Source organism: Arvicola amphibius, chromosome 14 (assembly GCF_903992535.2).
Source record: "Arvicola amphibius chromosome 14, mArvAmp1.2, whole genome shotgun sequence".
NCBI classification, from domain to species: domain Eukaryota; kingdom Metazoa; phylum Chordata; class Mammalia; order Rodentia; family Cricetidae; genus Arvicola; species Arvicola amphibius.
The window spans coordinates 8,949,126-8,963,374 of NC_052060.1; the positions used below are offsets into that span (position 1 = coordinate 8,949,126).

Here is a 14,249-nt window from a genome sequence, read left to right on the forward strand (position 1 = left end):
ATGGCCACTCGGTCATTTTCCTACTGAAGTCACTGCCAGAGGTTGACTTGTGTTTGCCTTAACTAGAGTCTTAACTTTGTATCAATTGCATCCTGCTTTGGAGAATGTCTCCACAGACAAATATTTTCGTTCATTTCTCTATCCTGTTTAATGACTTTATTAAGTACCCACCCAACTCCAATCTTAGCCTCAGAATCACTCTTAGCACTTAAAAAAAATGCTCTTCCTTACCTCCCGCAGACCAAAGCTTGGAGGACAGATTTCAAGACTTCTTTCTCATCCTCGGCAACCTTAACATAAGGTCCCCAGCAGTCCTATTACAGGCCTAGTCCTTCCCTCTGAACTAACAACCAACTCTTAGGATATCTCCATTTCACCAAGCTCACCAAACACTTACCAGTGACATCTTAATAGTCTTTGCAACTTTCAAAGGCCAGCCAGCGTCTAGGGCTCCACTTTGAAAATCACTGGTGTGTTCTACGACCCCCACAATGACTCAGTGACCTAGACATGGCCAACTCACCTGCTGGAACCCTTTACAACTCAGACATTCCACTAGGCTTTCACCTCCCCCATCCCCTCAACAAGTCACTGGCCTGCGGAGTCCTCTTTCCCCCGAAGCATCTCCGGGGTCTTATAGACCCCACCAAACTCAACCAGAAACCCCTAATTTCGCGCTCCTTCTCCAGTCTATCGCCCCTCCAACCCAGGACCCCGAGACGGTCCTCTCCCCTCAGGTAAGCTCTCCAAGCACAGCTTTGGGACACAATCTCTAAAACCCCGAGAGATGCCCCGGTCTATCCCACAGCTCCCGAGGCTTCCCTGCCTCCCCCAACAGGTTCCTCCAGACTCAAGTCGCCAAGCCAGCGCCCCGACCCTCGGAGGCCCCCCGGCCACACGCGCACGCGGACCCGGCCCCCGCCGCGCCGACCCGCCCCTCCCCCTCCCCGGGGCCACTTACCCCGAGCCGGAGCCGGGGAGGAGCGGACGCGGGCGGGGGCTGCGGTCCCGGGCTGCTCTCAGCCCCGGGGGGCCGGGGCCGGGGCCAGCGGCAGCGGCGGCGCAGCGTCTCCCCCAGGCGGCGGCAGCAGCGGCGGCGGCGCCGTCCCACTCCCGCAGGCACACATAGGCTCCATTGTCCGCCGGCGCCTCCCCCTTTCCGGCTCCCCCTCCCGGGCCCGCCCCTTCCCCCTCCCCTCGGCCCTCCCCCAGCCTCACCGCGCCACGAAAGGTACCGCGGGCCCCGCCTCGGACGCGAGCGGAGGCGCGCCCCTCCCCCGGCCCGCCCGGCGGGGAATGGGGCCCCGGCCCCGCCGCAGCCAGGTCCCGCCCCCTCCGGGGGAATGCCACCCGTCCCCCTGCCCGAACGCGCTCGATGGTACCAGCCCGCCGCGGCCTCCAGCCCCTCCCGCGTCTGGCCCGGGAGAAGCCGCCCTCGCCCCGCCCACCCGGAGTCCCCGCCCCCGTCTCAGTGCTGCACGAGGGCCCGCCCTGCAGGCACCGCCTCCTGCTTTGCATGACCCCGCCCACCAGCCCCCGCCCCAGATAGTCACCGGGTCCCCCGCGGTGACGCCCACTGCCCGCTTTAAAGCCGCAGAACCCTCTTTCTCAACTAAAAGATCCTCCCGCAGGACCCGCGGGGTGGGTGGCGCGGCGAGGAGGTTCCCTTCCTTCCCTCGCTCTCCTCCCGACGGCTCACTCACTCGGACTCCCCACGGCCTCCGGCTGTACTGGGAGCTACCGAAGGGGACTAGAAAAGGCGCGGAAGGGGGAAGGGCAGAGTGGAATTTGGCCATCTTTGACAGAAACTAATTGGGAGCTGCTGAAGGCACAGGTCTTCCCTCACTCTCTTGCCGCTCGGGTCCGGGCCTAGTCCCCAATCTTCATGCCACCTCCTCACACCTCTACGCAGCGATTCCGCCCTGGCTCTGCCAGCCCTCCCACCCGCCTCTTGGTGTCTGCTCTACCTTTGCCAGGGCCGGCTTTCTTCCCTCTGGAGAGCAGGCCCCCTCGGCTGGCTCTCCCGCTTTTCCAGAGCGGACTCTCAGGGGTCCTGCAGGCGCGGTGGCGACTGCAAGGTCTCCTTCACCTCGGGCTCCGCCCCGCCCCGTTCTGCCTGGCCATCACTACCTAGGGTCCCCAGAGGGCACCTTCTGCCCTGGCTCCCAGGTCTTCCCCCAACCGCAGTATTATTCCCTTAATGTTTCGGAAGAGCGTTGTTGTAGAGAATTCAAAGGCGGTTCGTTCAGCCCCATTCCCAGTGAAGTGCGATGTTTGCTCATTAGATCGCACTTTTTTTCACATCACGGTTTAAAGCTCAGATTCCGGTTACTCCTATTTTGTGGGGCCGGTTTTACTACCGTGAGCAGCCGTCTTTACTGTCTGCCCTTTCCCACAAAACCCTACTTTGCAGAGTCAATCTTAGAGATGTTTCTGCAACTCTGTGCACTGGTCTAAAGCTTTTCTAACACAGCTGAATGAATTCAGTCTACCTGAGAAGGTACATAATCTCCCCGAAGGTGGATGCAAGCAACACAGCCAAAAGACCTACCCACATACTATCTATTCTTCTCTTGCCCAAGGATTTAACCAGGACAGCCTTTTCTGCCTCAGTTTTTCTGTTTATAAAATAGGGAACCTTCCTTGCGGTGCCCTTTTAAGGAATAGTGTTGTTGTAAAGGATGGTATAAGAGAACCCTAAAAGACAAAGTTTGTTCGCTGCTTCCAAACGACTCAGAACTCAGGACTAGCCAAGTGAGTTTCCATATAATTTCTTCATGGCTTAGAATCTGAACAACTGTGGCAAGATATTTTCTCTTTGTGTTCTGTTGAGACTGAGTTTATACATTTTAAAGAGTCGGGCAGATCTAAATAATATAAACCTGAGAGCAAATGAAGGAGTTTAAATGACAAATAAAATTGTTTTGGGGGGGGGGGGAATTGGTTAGGGGGGTTGTCAATATTTGGCCTTAGAAATTAGATTCGAAAAAAATAAAATAAAAAAAAAGAAATTAGATTCGGTGGCTGGAGAGATGGCTCAGTGGTTAAGAGCATTTCCTGCTCTTCCAAAGGTTCTGAGTTCAATTCCCAGCAACCACATGGTGGCTCACAATCATCTGTAATGAGGTCTGGTGCCCTCTTCTGGCTTGCAGACATACACACAGACAGAATATTGTATATATAATAAATAAATATTTTTTTAAAAAAGAAATTAGATTCAAGGCCAGGCGGTGGTAGTGCACACCTTTAATTCCAGCACTTGGGAGTCAGAGGCAGGTGAATCTCAGTGAGTCAGAGGCCAGCCTGGTCTACAAAGCAGTTCCAGGACAGCCAAAACTGTTACACAGAGAAACACTGCCTTGAAAAATGAGAGAGGGGGGAGGGAGGGAGGGAGGGAGGAAAGAAAATAGATTCAACATAGCTAAGAACCTTTGTAAAAGAGGTGCGAGGAAAAGTCAGGTATGCATATGAGATAAGACAACCAAACCAGAAATATGTAAGAGACATTTGGGATTGCTAATATAAGTAAAAGGGTCTCAGATCATATAGAGTGTATCACTAAAAGGAAACCACTGCCAAAATACTTCATTCCGTGGGCCATGAGGGCCAGTGGGTCTTAGGCAGGGAGCCACATGGTGGGTAAGAGACCTGGGGGGGGGCAGCCAGTCCCATGAGGAGCTGCAGCTGCGGCAGGTGAGAGACAGAGACAGGGTAGGCATACCATGCTGAGAAAAGTGGGTATTTATTTAGTGGGTTATGGAAGGGAAAGGGAGAGATGAGAAGAGCAGAGAGAGGGAGAGGGAAAGAGAGAGGGGGAGAAAGAAAGAAACGGGGAGGAAGGGGAGAAGACAGAGATGGAAAAGGAAAGGGATCAGACTGGAAGCAGATTAGTCTGCCTCAGTGGACAGGGAGGGGGCGGGGCTTGTCTCTTAAAGGGACAGGATAGACCATTACACTTGTGGCTTGCTCAACCTGCTTTCTTCTAGAACCCAGAACCACCAGTGGCAGGGATGGCACCACCCACAATGGGCTGGGCTCTCTCCCATTAATCACTAATTTAAAAAATGCCCTAAAGCCAAGTCTTATGGACGCATTTTCTCAATTGAAGTTTTTCCTCCTTTAAGATAACTCCAGCTTGTGTCAGGCTGACCTAAAACTAGCCAACATAACTAGGGTATTCCAATTCAGGTCACTGCTAGTCAGCAAGCTAAACAATAAACAATGACAATAATGTACTTATAAAAAAGAAAAAGAGCCTTAACTACTTTTTGCTGCACAGTAAGCTTTCATACAGCCATGTGTTAAAGTTCAAAATTATTTACGGAATCAAAAGGAAAATGAAGATGAGGATCACACACAACATTGGGGGTACAGGCAATAGCATCAAGGCCTCAGCCTGCTAAAAAGCAGCAAATGTAAAGATTAGCTTTGCAGTCATATTAGTTTAGCTATATTGCACGCAGGACAGACATGTGTTTTAAAATATCATTTATTCTGCACAATATTTTTTTTACTAGAGCATTTGCTCTCTGAGTTTTCTGACCTGCACATGTCTCCTCTCACTGGACAAAGACTTGCTTTTGGTGTAAAAGGGCCCGACACACTGGATATGCATAAACACTAAGGGACAGTGGAGAGATCCTTCTAAAATATCTTGTAAACAGAGGGCACATGGTGCTTCTGCTACTCGAGAAACTCTGTGAAATCCTCCTTGCTCCAAAATGGTAAGACTGATAATAATAAAGGCATTTCATAACCTGGATTTGACTTTTCTCACTGAATCTTGCTTCTCATAAGGACAGTAAACATGCAGAAGCCTCCAAGCTGGGACGATGCAAGTCTGACTTCCTAGTTTTTCAACAGATTTGCAGTAATATTTAAATTTGTCTCCTGATGGAGGAGTGTCTCTGTGTTACTTTCATTATTAATAAAGAAACTGCCTTGGCCCTTTAAGAGACAGAAAATTAGGTAGGTGGAGTAAACAGAACAGAATGCTGGGTAGAAAGCAGTGGGGAGACGCTTCAGGCAGTCGCCATGCTTCTCCTCTCCGAGATGGATGCAGGTTAAGATCTCTCCTGGTAAGCCACACCTCGTGGTGCTACACGGATTACTAAATATGGGTTAAAGGAAGATGTGAGACTTAACCAATAAGAGGCTTCAGATAATGGGCCAGGCAATGTTTAAAAGAATACAGTTTCCGTGTAATTATTTTGGGTAAAGCTAGCCGGATGGCGGGACACAGCTCTCCGTTCCTTCTACAGTCTCCTGGCTTTCTGAACACCTGTTTTCTCCCTCCCTCCCTCCCTCCCTCCCTCCCTCCCTCCCTCCCTCCCTCCCTCCCTCCCTCTCTCCCTTCCTTCCTTCCTTCCTTCCTTCCTCTTTCTTCCCTCATTCCTTCCTTCCTTTTTTTGTTTTTGTTGTTCTTGTTGTTTTGAGACAGGGTTTCTCTGTGTAGCCCAGGCTGTCCTGTAACTCACTTTGTAGACCAGGCTGACTTCAGACTCAGAGATCCACCTGCCTCTGCTGGGATTAAAGGCATGTGCCATCACTGCCCAGCCATGGACACCAATTTTCAAGTTGGAGGGGCAAGTATTCTTGGTTCCTCGGTTCTTGATAAGCATGCCCAAATACTATGATTGAGAGAATCCATCTTGTTTCTCAGATGACAGGTGTTTTAATATTTTTGTATGAATGTGGGTGTTTCACCTGCATATATGTCTGTGTATCACATGTGTGCAGTACCCACAGAGACCAGAAGAGGGTGTCTGTCAGATCCCCTGGAACTGAAGATATAGAAGACCAGTGTAGACACCATGTGAGTGCTAGGAATTGAACCTGGGCCCTCTGGAAGAACAAGGCAGTGCTCTTATCTACTGAGCCATTTCTGCAGCTGACAGTTTTGATGTGGAAATAGAATGCTTTGCCAAGATTGCACCCACTGTGAGGGACTTGGATTTGAACCCAGGGCCCTAGAGCACTGTCCTAACTTCTAGGAACTGCTCATTCCCAACGTGTTTATGAGTGACTGTAAGAGAGAACACCTTACGGAGTCGTGGAATTAAAACTAAGAAAGCTTAAGCCATTGGGCCAGCTGGTGTCAGGGCTACAGGAGTTCCCAGTAAACTCTTGCCATGGTCAAGGCCCTCAGCATGCCCATAGGTTCTTATTGTTAGTGCTCATTCCTTCCTAGTCTATTGTGCACCCCTCACTGTGCAGAATCAGTGAATTTAAAGGCTATGCCACTGAGGGTCACACTGACTGAAAAATTCAGGGTTAGAATGGAATGGCATCTTGTCACTTGCCCAGTGCTGTGGCTGTGGTGAATTAGCCCAGATACCGCTTCATAACCTGCCCTCCATGAAGGAAAAACAGCTCTCCATGAAAGTCTGTGGAGGAATCTCAGAGCTTCATCCTTGCCTGAAAATGCAGGGCTAATTATCCTCTTCATGCAGTAGGAGTCTGTGTTCCTTCCCGCCTGCACCTTCGCCTGAAGCCACCAGCTCTCGGCATGCAATCATCCTGACTGCAAAGCTCTCATGGAAGTGACATGCAGAACCTCCAAGAAAGTAACACCCTGTTTTATTCCATGTTTCAGCCTGTATGGTTGTATTTATTTTTTAAAAAAATATTTATCTGTTTATTTATTTATTTATTTATTATGTATACAATATTCTGTCTGCATGTATGCCTACAGGCCAGAAGAGGGCACCAGACCTCATTACAGATGGTTGTGAGCCACCATGTGGTTGCTGGGAATTGAACTCAGGACCTTTGGAAGACGAGGCAATGCTCTTAACCACTGAGCCATCTCTCCAGCCCATGGTTGTATTTCTTATCTCGTCATTGTATTCCCTAAAATTCCAGCTGTGTGACAGTCAACCTGCCTGTATTCCAGAGCCCTAAGTGGCGGGCATGGTGCTGACGGTTTCCCCACCTTCTCCAATCTGACTGTAGTCCACGTAGCCTAACAAGTGGCAACCCAAGTGCCAGTGTGCTTCAGCTCCTCCCCAAAGCCCTTATGTATGTCTCCATACATAAAACACAAACAAATGTCAACAACAAAAACCGTGTGTATGGATATTTAGCCTGCACGTATATCTATGTATCATGTGTGCCTGATACCCTCAGAGACCAGAAGAGAGAGTTGGATCCCCTAGAACTGGAATTAAATATGATCTTAAGCCACCACGTGGGTGCTGGGAATGGAACCCATTGCTGTGCCATCCCTGCATTGCTGAGTATTAAACCTAGGGACCAACGCCTGTCAAACAGGAGCTCCACCACTGAGCTATAACCTCGGTTTTCTTTTTTTTTTCTTTTTCTTTTTTTTTTTTTTTGGTTTTTCGAGACAGGGTTTCTCTGCAGCTTTTTTTTTAGAGCCTGTCCTGGAACTAGCTCTTGTAGACCAGGCTGGCCTCGAACTCACAGAGATCCGCCTGCCTCTGCCTCCCGAGTGCTGGGATTAAAGGCGTGTGCCACTATAACCTCGGTTTTCATACCAGCTCCTCAAACCTCTCCTTAGAGTCCCACTTCCTCTCCCTTGTCAATTTCCACTAATTTGTTATTTCACGTTTTTGTTTTTAACTGCTTCCCCAAACAACAATTCTAGATGCTTCTGCCACCCTCATTTGATTACCTTCCAGACCAAACATTTTCTTAGGCATCTTGTCCCTCATCTACACATGTTTAGTTTTTGCTCTTGGGCCCCTTCCATTTCACACAATCTCTTTGCAGCTTCTCTGGAATTGTCACCCAACCATTTCATGGTTTTACATCACCATGGTTTACATGCAGGTTGCTGCCCTTAGCCAGGCAGCCCCCCTTGGACCTTTGACCACCCATCCTTCCAGCAGTGAAAGTCCCTACTGCCTGTGTGTATCTGTGCTTTTTTTCTACATTTGGGCTGCCAGACAGCACTAGCACAATCTTAAGCCAGAAAGTGGATCCCAAGCCAAATTCAGACAACGAAACACCAAGTGTACCTAGTAATCCTTTTATATGTTCTCATCGCTGCCGGTGTCATTTCCCCAGAAAAGATTCCAATTTTGATCCGCACTGCTCCTACGCTGTGAGGTCAGTCTTGTTTCCTCCCACCTTGGGAGAACCACGCAAAGGTTTTGGTCTCTAATGTGACTTTTATCTCTTCAGTAACATCTTAAAGTGATACCTGCTTACCCTTTGTCTTCATCCAAAGACATTCAAAAGGTGAGTGGTTCCCTTGTTTGTAAATACTCCAGCCAGGTTACCAAAACACCCTCCCGATCCACGTAACCCAGCCGTCCACCGCCAACAATATTTCTACCTCTGCCACCCTCCCGATCCATCCTAACCCAGCCTCCAAGTCCACCACCAACAATATTCCCACCTCTGACACCCTCCCGATCCATCCTAACCCAGCTGACAAATATTCCCACCTCTGCCTTTTCCTCAGGTTTTTAGCTCCCAAGGGTCTGCTTGCTGTTCTGGGTTTATCTTCTTTGTTGACTTAGCTCGACTCCCCACCCCTCATTGCGGCTGCTTCCTAAGGTCCTTCATTCTTTGGTCTTCTTCCCTCTCCTGTTCTCTCAAGTTTGGCCATCCCCTCTTTGCACAGGACCAGCAAACCCAGGGTCTAATTCAGGCCTTACTTGAATTTGATGCTGCATTTCTAGCTTGTCCCCGTGAAGAGGTCAGAACTGAATTTACCATCTGTCAAAGCCAAGTCATCCTCCTCAATTCCCGGGAGTTTCCCTTCCGCCCCAAACCTTGGGGATAACCCTGACTCTATCTCCCCTGCTCTGTATATTCCTAGCCACCTGTGTTCATACATTCCTCCTGTAACCAATTTATTGTTTCTTCTGTTTTCAAGTTGGGACTGTTGGACAGACGATCCTGGTTCCAGTCTTCCTAAAGATGTCTATGCAACTTCAGTTTATACAAGGCCTGCTCACCTAGCCAACTCTCATTGCTGAGGTCACCTTGGTTCTTTGGTGCCCATCTACTCTAAGAGTCTAATAATATGATATAACAGCAATAATAGTGACTTTAGACCTATGGGAACCTGAATATTGAAGTTTGAACATTGAACTACACTTTGTAGCCAAGAAACTTCAGGTAACAGCCCCCTTTTCCTTTCTCACGCATTTCAGTTCTTCCTATCACCAATTAGAAAACAAGCCTAAATATGAAGCCTCGAATACCACAATCTCTTACTGTGTGTCCCTGTGCACCACCCCCAAACCTGAGTGCAGACACTTATGCCTGTTTTGTTTTTGAATCATTTATCATTGCTATATTTATCAAGCATCTACTAAATGCAGGGCATATTGAGACATTAAAAAAAAGAGATTTAGATGTGCAATACTGTGTTTGAGGCTCATCAGACTTGGAGAATTCATTCATTAAAAAATTAAAATGTTGAGTAACTGCCCATTATGTGCCTTGTGCAAAATACTAAAGAATCAAAATAGAAAAGGAAATAGAAGGCATTCTCCCCCCTGGTGTTGGAATATGGGGGGGGGGTCTACCTAGTTAGGAATACTGATAAGTAGACATTTATAATCAGTTCTAATAATCGATATGGATAAATGCCTGGTGGCAGATGCATGCAAAAGAGATGTATCCAGGTAGACAGGAGAACTAATGCAAAAACAACCAAGCAGAGTCTTCCGAATGCTTAGGAGTCAGCGAAGCTGAGGACTCAGCCATGGGCAAGGGCTCGCTGTGCCACAATGTATATAAATAGCCACAAGGCAAGAAAGGAGGTGATAAACAAACGGCAGAGCAGAGGCAAAGAAGCAAAATGGCAATCAGAAGAGAGCTGCTGTTTGAGGGGGAGGGCTACAGGAACCTTGCTTCCTTGAGGTGGAGGCATTTGAGGCAAACTGAAGGTCAGGTGGGTTCAGACGGGCAGCTGAGCCAGCATGGCCAGCCCTCCATGCAGTGTCCTGCTCAGCAGAGGGACAGCACCTTGCCTGCTGTGACGTCGAGGTTTTCTTTTTTTTTTTATTTCTTTTTTTTTAAAATATTTATTATGTGTACAATATTCTGTCTGTGTGTATGCCTGCAGGTCAGAAGAGAGCACCAGACCCCATTACAGATGGCTGTGAGCCACCATGTGGTTGCTGGGAATTGAACTCAGGACCTTTGGAAGAGCAGGCAATGCTCTTAACCTCTGAGCCATCTCTCCAGCCCGACGTTGAGGTTTTCCTCCTAAGGCACACTCCTCTGCTTTCCCCGATGCGCATCTGGTGAGAGCTACCTCCGGGTGGAGGGGCTCTTGGTGAAGCTGCCTGAATTTGGGTCCCAGCTCTGCCACCAGGAAGCTGTGACCTTAGGAAAAAAACTTGACTATGCCAGACCTTGTGGCATGGTATTTCTCTTCCTCAAGCATTGTGGGAATAAATGACCCTGAGTGGCTACATACAAATAGTGCCCGAGACAAAGTAAGTATGCCAGAGATGTCGGTTATTGTTAGGTTTGGTTCTCTCCAAATGGTCCAGAGATGGATGAGCTGGAGAGAGAAATTTTAGGGGTACTCAGAACCCCCCCCACACAATGTTCCCTTCGTGCTTGTACCCAGTCTTACTCATTGAGATCTCTTAGCACATTCCTTTCATTTCTGCCATTAGAAATTCATATCTTCGGATATAAGATATCGCTTCCCCAAGCCTTTGAGGGAAACACAATAAAGGGTTAACTCCACTTTATTCTGAGAAGCTATCTAGCCATAGTCACATCCTCCATAACTACAGACTGCAGCAAAGGAATATTATGGGATGAACGAAAAGGCTAACTCTGAAACCTAGAGGTCCTTCTTCAGAAACTGAAGCCAGGCAGATGCTCAGAGGGCTTGCTGAGGGGGGACAGCCCATCTGGGATTGGAGGAAGGGGTCGGAATTCAGAGAAACCCCAAGAAGTCAGAGGAAAACAAAAACAAGGGCTTTAGTGCCCAGAGAGGCAAGCTTTGTCTGCTTAACTAGCCCTGACCTTGATTTGGGGAGTCTTCATCACCCCCCTTTCTCCACTCTGTGCTGTTTGAGAATAAGTAATTTTGGTCAGAATCAGTCTTGACTCTTAGGAACTGAGGGTGCTATACAGATGGCCAAAGACCCTGGGTTACATCTTTTATTATTTTGCATGTTTGATCTTCTATCGTCGATCATTTGTGTTAAATTAAGCAGGAGTGAGGGAGAGTGCAAGAGAAGCTGAAGACATCTTACAGCTTGATTGAGGAAACAACAATAAAAAATGTTTAATAACAGTTAAGAGCTTAATTGAATTACAGGCATGCTAAAAACCACAGGCTTCCAGAGAAAAGAAAAACAAAGCCTGAGTCAAGAGTCTGGGGAAAGGAACGACAATTTCCTGAAGGGCCAAAGGTTAAAATGACCTTGTAAGAATGTGACTCGGTGAATGCAGAAGGAAAGGACTGCCAGGAGGGACAGGCAAGGTGCCATGTCAGACGCTAGAAAAGGACACAGTAGCCGTGTAGCTGTGGATCAGAAAACAGGAATGACAAAGGACATTAGAAATCATCAGAGTGACAGCTGTCTCTTACAGAGCTGTTAGCACAGGCCAGCCACACGCCCAAACAATTCATCTTATTTAATACTCAGAAAACCCCATGAGGTATGAACTGTTTTATGGGAGAAGGACCTTTCTTATTCAGAAAGGCAAGTGACTAAAACCTGCAGCTAAGTGTGGAGCTGAGGTTAAAAGCAGTCGGTTTGAGGTGGAGCTGGCTCAGTCCACCCGGCAGCCTCTGTCTAGACACATGGTAGGGTCATTGGCGAGTACGGTTCGGTAAATGTAAAGGGAATTGGGGCTGCAGAGGTGGCTTAGCAGCTAGGAGCACTTGCCAAAAAGGACCCAGGTATGGTTCTCAAGCATCCACCACTGGTGGCTCACAACCACCTGCAATCCTAGCTTCAGGAGATCTTAAGGGTTCTTCTGGCCTCCAAGGGCATACATCCTCAAAGACTTATACACATAAAAGAAAAGAAATTAAACCTCTTTTTAAAGATACAGTGAGAATTGATTAAAAGAAACAATCTAGGGAAAGCATATATAAAAGATACATTCCTAATTTAAAAAAAGAAGTGAAAAGGTTACAGTCGACTCAACACTATGCCACAGTCTTCTGACAGCATCCTTCTGACTGTGACTTTTAATTGTGTACCCACTTCACAGATGAACAAAGCAATCTGGAGAGGGCAAATAACTTGCTCTGGCCTCACAGCTGTTAAGTAGCACAGAGATTCGGACTTAAATGTGAGGCTAGGGGCGAAACCTGTGCTGTACCCGCCTCCCCTTGAGTAAGGGAAACCCACGTAGCTATCATTTGCACAGCATTCTTCAAAGCATTTCCACATTCTCAGCCGCGTGTGATCCTTATGCAAACCATGTGACAGGGCCAGGAAAAGGCTAGCTCCTAAGAAGCGCTAATAATACAATCATTAACACTCTAAGCCAATGCTGATTTGAGTGCTCTCCCTGTACCTGGCATCATGCTAAGGGCTTTCTAAGCTAATTCTATTAGAGAACAACTCTCTAACTCCGCTTCTATTATTAGCTCACTTTGCTCATGAGAAAAATGGGGGCTCGGGGAGGTTAATGAAGGAACAGGGCTTGGAGAAGCTACAGGACCAGCTCGCGGTCACGTGATGACCAAGGCTGCTGCTGAGGATGCGCAGAGTTCCCTGGCTTCGCACCCACACCTGCCCTTTCTTTGCGTGTTGCTATTCTAACCTATTAACCTGCAGCATCGCGATGGGAGGTTTGTAGAGCAAACAACTGGCAAGGAAAGCAGCTAAAATGCACATCTAGGGTTAGATCCCTGGGTAGGAGACGATGCAGACCCTGAGAGGGAAAGGAGGACATTTTGGAGCTGGCCGAGAGCAACACTGTAGCAGCTCTCTTCTGTGGCGCATCAGCAGGGGTGGGAGGGCAGGACTAACATAAACTGTATTTCTAGCTTGGAAACTGGTAGAAAAGGGGCACTGTGGTCAGAAAAAGAAGGGCTGAAAAATTCCCGGATCTGCAGTGAGATGCTACCACATACCAACTAGGGATGGCTACAATGAAAGTAGGCAATACCAAGTGTTGGTGAGGACAAACCCCCAGCTCCCTCCTTCCCCCTCCCTCCCTCCCTCCCTCCCTCCCTCCCTCTCTCTCTCTCTCTCTCTCTCTCTCTCTCTCTCTCTCCTGTATAGGAATGTAAAATAATGCAGCCACCTTTGAATATAATTTTCTTATTTCTTAAAACATTAAACCTGGTTAGGCGGTGGTAGCACATATCTCTGAGTTCGAGGCCAGCCTGGTCTACAGAGTGAGTTCCAGGACAGCCAGGGCTATACAGAGAAATCTTGTCTCAGAAAAGGAAAAAAAAAGTTAGACCTGAGTTTTCCACGTGTCCCAACAATTCTACTTCTAGATTTCTACCTAGGAGAAGTAAAAACATATTCCCCAAAAATCTTGCCTGTGAGTCTTCACAGCAAGTCAAAAAGTAGAAACGACCTAAATGCTCAGTTGATGAGCATTTGTGTATTTGGTTTATATATGAGCTTTTATTTGGTTTATGTATGTGCAAACCAAATGTGGTACATCTGCACATCGTTTATCAGTAAAAAACAAAAACAAACAAACAAACAAACCACTGACACACTAGAGTGTAATTGTATCTCAAAATTATTGTGCTAAATGAAAGATGTGATGCTCAAAACCAAGCCCCAAACAAAACAAAACAAACTTTGCGTGTTGCTTGATTTCATTACATGAAATGCCTAGAAAAGAATTCACAGAAAGTGATTAGTGTGGGAGGGAATGAGGACTCATCCCAATGGGAATTTGGGGAGGTGGTGGTGTGGGGATTAAGCTCTGGGCCTTGTGTGCTAGGCCTGTGATCATCTACTGAGCTACCCCATCTCCTACCTACAAACAGGCAGCCATCGTATGAAGCAAATGCACTAGAGCCACAGGATGACAGTGGTGGCTAATCTTCCAAAAGTATATAAATGATAGCATGAGGAAGCGGCCTATTTATGAAAATAAAGAAATGTGAGGTAAAATTTAGAATTATGAGTGGAAGAAGAGACCCCCCCCACACACACACACACCAGGGAGGTGATAGCGGAAGCTGGAGACCAGAGGTGACAGCTGGATGAACTCCGCAGATGCAAAGGCATGCAAGAGACAAAGAAGATGCCACAGGCAACACCTCAGCATCTCTACCTTAAAGACAATGATCTAAGGCCCAGGGAGATGGCTCA

The 14,249-nt window shown here is 47.8% G+C and overlaps 1 protein-coding gene across 5 annotated transcripts in view; it reads right to left on the bottom strand.

Annotated features, from left to right (window-relative positions):
- Bcl9 (BCL9 transcription coactivator) overlaps window positions 1–14,249 on the bottom strand; it is an 85,550-nt gene that overhangs the window by 22,308 nt on the left and 48,993 nt on the right. For 3 of the 5 annotated variants that reach the window (XM_038311876.1, XM_038311875.1, XM_038311872.1), the window contains exon 1: window positions 962–1,028. The exons of 1 other annotated variant lie outside the window; for it this stretch is intronic. The gene's annotated coding sequence lies outside the window, so the exon portion shown is untranslated. Of the gene's footprint in view, window positions 1–961; window positions 1,029–1,967; window positions 2,101–14,249 lie in introns of those variants that run through there. One more of the 5 variants, XM_038311874.1, reaches the window with a different exon arrangement.